Genomic DNA, 6,258 nt, shown 5'->3' on the forward strand with positions numbered 1-6,258 from the left:
AAGGCTGCGCTGCCTGAACACGGACATCGCGGTATGGAATCACGGCCGCGGCGGCCGCGTTTCAATGGAGGCAAAAATGCAAAAAACGCCTGTGTGCTTGCGTTGTAGTGCACGTTAAAAAACCCCAGGTGGTCAAAATTAATTCGGAGCCCTCCGCTACGACGTGCCTCATAATCAGAACTGGTTTTGGCACGTAAAACTCCAGAAAAGGAACTTCTACGCACTTCAACCAATAGGATTTAATACTTCGAAGGGATCTTTGAAACAAATGATGAGACAGCTATTCGCATTAAGATTAGTAGTTTTATTAGCTAAATAATAGGCTGCAAGCATTTACTTACTAACTAAATTAACAAGCGCATTCACGCTCGCACAAGTAAACATATACACATCTCACTCGATGGCCACAAAAACTCGCTGTCAGAACGCTGGCGTGATGAAAAGCGGCAGCAGCGGCGAGCGAATTCGCCTTCGCGGCTGCATCTTGCTTCAACGCAAACGAGGTGTGCGAGCACACAGCCCACACGATGCTGTCATCTAGCCCTCGAACCCACCAAAGATTACCTCAGGCTCAGAGCTAGGATGCGTAAGGCGGCGCCATGCGCAGGCGTGGCTGAGGAGAAGAGCAGGCAGGCACCGCGAACGAGCACAGCGAAGAATGAAAGAGCGAACGCGGAGTGGAGCGGGGGATGAAAGATGGCAAAACGAAGAGAGAGCGAAGAGGAAAGAGTAGGAGGAAAGTATGGCGAAAGGGTGAGGAGGAAGACGGAGTGCCGCACGGGAGATGTTCAGCGGCGGCGACCAGGCATGCAGCGAGAGCGTCCATGGATACCATATTGTCGCGGTACAACGCGAAAATAAGACAGGGAGACGTTCTTCAGGAACAGCAGGACAACCTGTTCAAACAAACCAGAAGAGAGACACGTCTTATTCGTGCTCGAAAAATCCCACTGACCCTCTAGACGGAGTCCGCTAATGGCCCCATCGTCGTTGTCGTCTGCCTAGAGCACACGCGTCATTTGTCCCTCCCTAAAAGAGCATCGCCCCAATGCTAGACCAGAAATGTAACTTGCGGAAGTGACGGTCTCTCGCCTAGTCATTCGCTCACATACGGCTTCATGCGTATGACATGTATAAGTTCAGGACGGTGCGGCCGGCGCCGCGTACAGTTGGGACTATCGGGGACGACCTCGTAGGTGACATCACTGAGTCGCCGCAATACTCGACATGGGCCGAAGTATCGCCTTAACAGCTTTTCGGAGAGGCCTCGTTTCCTTATGGGTGTTCAAACCCCTAGAGCACTGCACGGGCCGAATGTTGCGGCCCGCGCCCGGCCCGGGCCCGTTTTTACATTGGGCGGCCCGCCCGAGCCCGATCAAAACTTTTATGGCGTGACCCGGGCCCGGCCCGGGCCCGGAAATAATCTACGTTACCCGCCCGGCCCGGCCCGCCACCCCTTTACCTTAAGCCCGAGCCCGGCCCGAGCCCGACTAGAAACCGGCCCGAACCCATCCCGAGACCGAAAAATACATGTTTTTCAGAGTTGAGAAGCCCGAGAAGAACTCGCAGAAAGCCCGAGCCCGGCCCGGGCCCGCGTCAAAAAACTCCTCTACCCGGCCTGGCCCAGCCCACGGGCCGGGCCGGGCCGGGCCCGGGCTTTCGGGTAAGCCCGAGCCCGTGCAGTGCTCTAAAACCCACACTCTGTCGCCGACTTCATAGGTTACGGTTCTACCGTGAGCATCATAGCGGCCTGTGCCGTAGTCTTGCTGCTGGCAGATCCGTAAGCGCGCGAGCTACTGCGCCTCTTCGGCGCGTTGCGTAAACACGTCGGCGTCCGTGTCAGTGTCGTCAAAATCGTGTGGAAACATTGCATCCAACATTGTTCGTATACATCCCGACCGTGAACAAGGCAGAACGGAGTCATGCGCGTGATCTATTGTTTCCCCGTGTTGTACGCAAGCGTGATATAAGGGAGGATGTTATCCCAATATTTATGTTCGACATCCACGTACATTGAAAGCATGTCTTCTGTGGTTTTGTTTAGGCGCTCTCTAAACCCGTTGGTTTGTTGATGGTAGGCGGTTGACTTCCGATGATCCGTTCCACTTAGCAGCAAAACCTGAGGTAAATGTTCAGCCGTGAATGCGGTTCCTCGGCCGGTTATTACGACGCTTGGTGCACCGCGTCGCCACACAAGATTTTCAATGAAAAAGCGCGCCACCTCGGCTGCTGTGCCTCGCTGGATGGCATTTGTTTTAGCGTAACGTGTCAGATCGTCGGTTGCGACGAGAACAAAGCGATTCCCTGCAGTAGAAGTAGGAAGTGGGTCCAAAATATTCATTCCGATTTGATCAAATGGTGTTCGAGGAACCTGGACAGGTTGTAGGAGGCCGGCTTGTTTCGTCGGAGGCGACTTGCGCCTCTGGCAATCGACACAAGCGCGAACGTGATGTTTGACGGCGGTGGTAGGTCTCGGCCTGTAGTAGTTTTGCCGCACTCTGCCCAATGTTCGCGTGTAGCCTAAGTCACCAAAAGTCACATTGTTGTGACAGGCTTGAAGTACTTCCGCACGAAGAGCTGCAGGAATGATGAACAGATAGGGGGACACCGTCGAAGAAAGGTTTCTTTTGTAAAGGACTTTGGCCGTAAACAAAACGATGACAATCCTCTTACCAAGAGAGTGGAACAAGCTTACCTCAGAAATATTTGACGGTGCGAATTCGCTTGCCAGTTCTGAAAAAAATCTAGAATCATTATATGTTGAAATTCAATGTTTTTTATATGGGGTTGTACTACGCTGTTTCTGCTGCTGTTTTGTTTAAGCTGCTGTATGCTGTTTATACATTTTTGCTTTCAATTTGCATTGTGCTGCTTGTATTACGCTGTTTGTGTATTCGCTCTTAGTGTTGTGAATTTTCCCAATACTGTGAGCCCGAAAGGGCTCATAGTATTGAAAATAAAGAAAAATAAAAACAACTCTAGGTACTTTCGCAGATCTTTCGTCTAAGTAATTTATTAGTACAAGCAAGGTCAGGGTCGTCCCGTTGTTGTTGGGCGATGGCGGATGAATGCACAAAGAAATGCTGTTTCTTCTTCTTCGAGTGGAGAAGCCGACTATATCAGCGACCGAGTCAGGCAGTCAGCATCCGTATGTGGTTTCCCCGACTTGTACATGACTGTCATGTCAAACTCTTGTAGCGTAACACTTGCAGCGTTAGGCTCCAACGTGCCAATCCTCCAGATTGATCTTTAAGGTTCGTCAACCAACACAGTAATTGGTGGTCGCTGAGAACTTTGAAAGGGCGGCCATACAAATATGAGCGAAATTTCATAACCATACCATGGCGAGGCATTCTTTCTCAGTTGTGGAATAATTTGCTTCTGTGCTTGAAAGCGTTGTGCTTGCGTACGCAATCACTCTTTAGGTGTCCTCCTGCCGCTGCACAAGAACAGCTCCTAAGACAACATTGCTGGCATCAGTGTGTAGCAATGTAGGAGCGGTCTCATCGAAGTGGGCAAGACCTGGAGGTGTCTGGAGACGCTGCCGGAAGACGTTAAATGCACCTAGCTCTTCGTCGCCCCATACAAAAGCAGCGTGATCTCTCGTGAGGCGAGTTAACGGCGACGCAATGCGAGCAAAGTCTGCAATAAACCGCCGGTAGTAGGTGCAGAGACCGAGGAAGCGCTTGACAGCCTTTTTCTTGCTCTTGGGTTTAGCCAAGGACACGCAGCTTCTAGGACGGCTCTAATTTCTCCTCCCCTCTCCCCTTCCTTCTCCACATAATAGGCCTTCGAGGCATCCTACAATAAATACATTTTTATCATCATCATCGGTTGCTACGGAAAACTGTGCGACGGCGGCAATTTTTTTCAGGATCCGGGCGGACACCGTTGTGACTGACGAGGTGACCAAGAAACTGTAGTTCCGCAAAGCCAAAGTGGCCCTTTTCCGGCTTCAGGGATAGGCCGGCGGATTGTATGGACTGCAAAACCGCTTCAAGCCGTTCGAGGTGTTCTTCAAACGTTGCGGAGAACACAATGACGTCGTGGAGGTACACTAAGCAGGTTTTCCAGTTCAGACCCAAAAACACAATATCCACGAGGCGTTGGAACGTATCAGTGGCAGAGCACAAGCCAAAAGGCAAAACCTTAAATTCGTATAGGCTGTCTGGTGCCAAAAAATCATTTTTCTCACGGTCTCTCGGGTCTACGTCGATTTGCCAATACCCACTTTTTAAGTCAATTAAAGAGAAGTAACGTGCGTGTTGAAGCCTGTCGAGGGAATCGTCGATAAGGAAAAGCGGGTACACGTCTTTCTTCGTCACCTGATTTAGTTTTCGGTAGTCCACATAGAAAGGCAAGCGGCCGTATTTTTTCATGACCAGAACTACAGGGGATGCCCAGGGACTCGTTGGCGGTTCGTCAGGTCGTCTTCAAGCATTTTTGTCACCTGTTGTTGTATGGCTTCATGTTCTCTGGGATCCACACGATAAAGATTTTAGTGAATTTGTCTTGCCGTATCCTCTGTAATTATTCGGTGCTTTGTTAGAGGCATTCAACCGACTCTTGACCTCGACGCAAAGCAGTCGTTGAACTTGGACAATAGCGTAAGAAGCCGTTCTCGTTCGTGCTGCGGCAAAACAGTGTTGACGTCAAGTACAGGAGCTGGGTCTTGTGTTGGCGCTGGAACGACAGGAGTTGTGCTGCGGCGATCAGGAATGGACTAAACCAGGGCTCTTATAAAACGTCACCATGCGGTATGGCATGTTAATTCCGGCGCTATATTCCCTTAGGAAATCTATTCCAATAATGAAATATTTACAGCAAGCAGGCAGAACGATGATAGCGGCACGAAAGAAAAATCTCCAATGTTAATTCTAGCAGTACATCTTCCAGTAAGCATCAGTAATTGGCCTCCTGCCGTCCTTATGTGAGGTCCCGTCCATGGCGTTTTTACTTTCTACAGGCGGAGGGCGAGTTCCTGACTTATTATAGAGAAGTCGGTACTAGTGTCGACGTACGCTGTCACCGGCTGCCGATCCACGAAAACATCAAGGTTGGCGCTCACAATTTCTTCGGGGTCGGTGGTTATCGGCTTCTCGGCGTTCTGCAGCGGGAGAGTTGCGAGCTTTTTATTGTCTTGAGGCGGGCCAGCAACCTTACCGAGAGTGGTCGCCGCCGTCAGTTTCCCCGGCGGGGGCTGAGTGACCTTCGTCCTTGAAGGTCAGCAAAAGTACGTCCAGCAGGCATCTGGCGTCGAGGGGTTGGAGAGCGTGATCGACGGCCGAAATCAGTCCAATCATTGGGCACTGATTCGTCATTCGGGTGCGCTATGCGAGGTCCCTGAAAAGCAGCGTCGTCGCGGCGTAGCATGGAGTCATCATTTGCACGTCGACCATCAGACCACGGACGAAGTGGACGAAATGATGTGTCGCAATTCCAGCAATGGTGCGAAATATTGCCGACACCTCCGCAGTTAAAACAGAGAGGGTGGTTATCGATGGTGCTCCACGCGTCGGATCTCCGAAATTGAGGCCGTCTCGTAGGGTCGTTTTGCGGCTTGGAGCAAGTCGCGGGGAATGACGGCTGGCGGTATGACTGCGTCAGCATCACGGGTGCGCGCCTCAAAGCCTCCTCTTGCGGCGGCGACCAAGGAGCGGCTGTCCGAAGCTCGTGGTACGGCGGTGTGGTTGTAACGGGTGGGGGACATCGGATAGCGGCGGCGTAACTTATGGGACGCTGGTGATCTTGAAGATCGGCAGCCGGGAACGCCTGCCTAATTTCGTCGCGTACCACTTCGGCGATTGACGCGACGGGTGGAGCTCCTGGAAAGAGGTGGTTGAAGAGGGGAGAACTCCGGGGTAAGGCTTAGCAGTCGACGACTGACGCGATGCACGGTTGTCGTAACTGGTAACAATGCATCCGAGCTAGATGAACGACTCATAGAAGGAGTCTGGAGCATCAGGTGCGGTCAATACCCAGCACCTCCACCAGTGTCGCGGTACAACGCGAACAGAAGACAGGAAGACGTTCTTCAAGAACAGCACGACAACCTGTTCAAACAAAACAGAACAGAGACATGTCTTCTTCGTCCTCCGAAAATCCCACTGATCCACTAGACGGAGTTCGCTAATGCCCTCATCGTCGTTGTCATCTGCCTAGAGCACACGATTCAATATATAGAAACAAAGCGCTGGAATGGGCTTCAAACCCACTGCGTATGAGCTACTTCGCCTGCGCCGCGACCGCTAGAGAAGG

This window comes from Dermacentor silvarum, chromosome 7 (assembly GCF_013339745.2).
Source record: "Dermacentor silvarum isolate Dsil-2018 chromosome 7, BIME_Dsil_1.4, whole genome shotgun sequence".
Lineage (NCBI taxonomy): Eukaryota > Metazoa > Arthropoda > Arachnida > Ixodida > Ixodidae > Dermacentor > Dermacentor silvarum.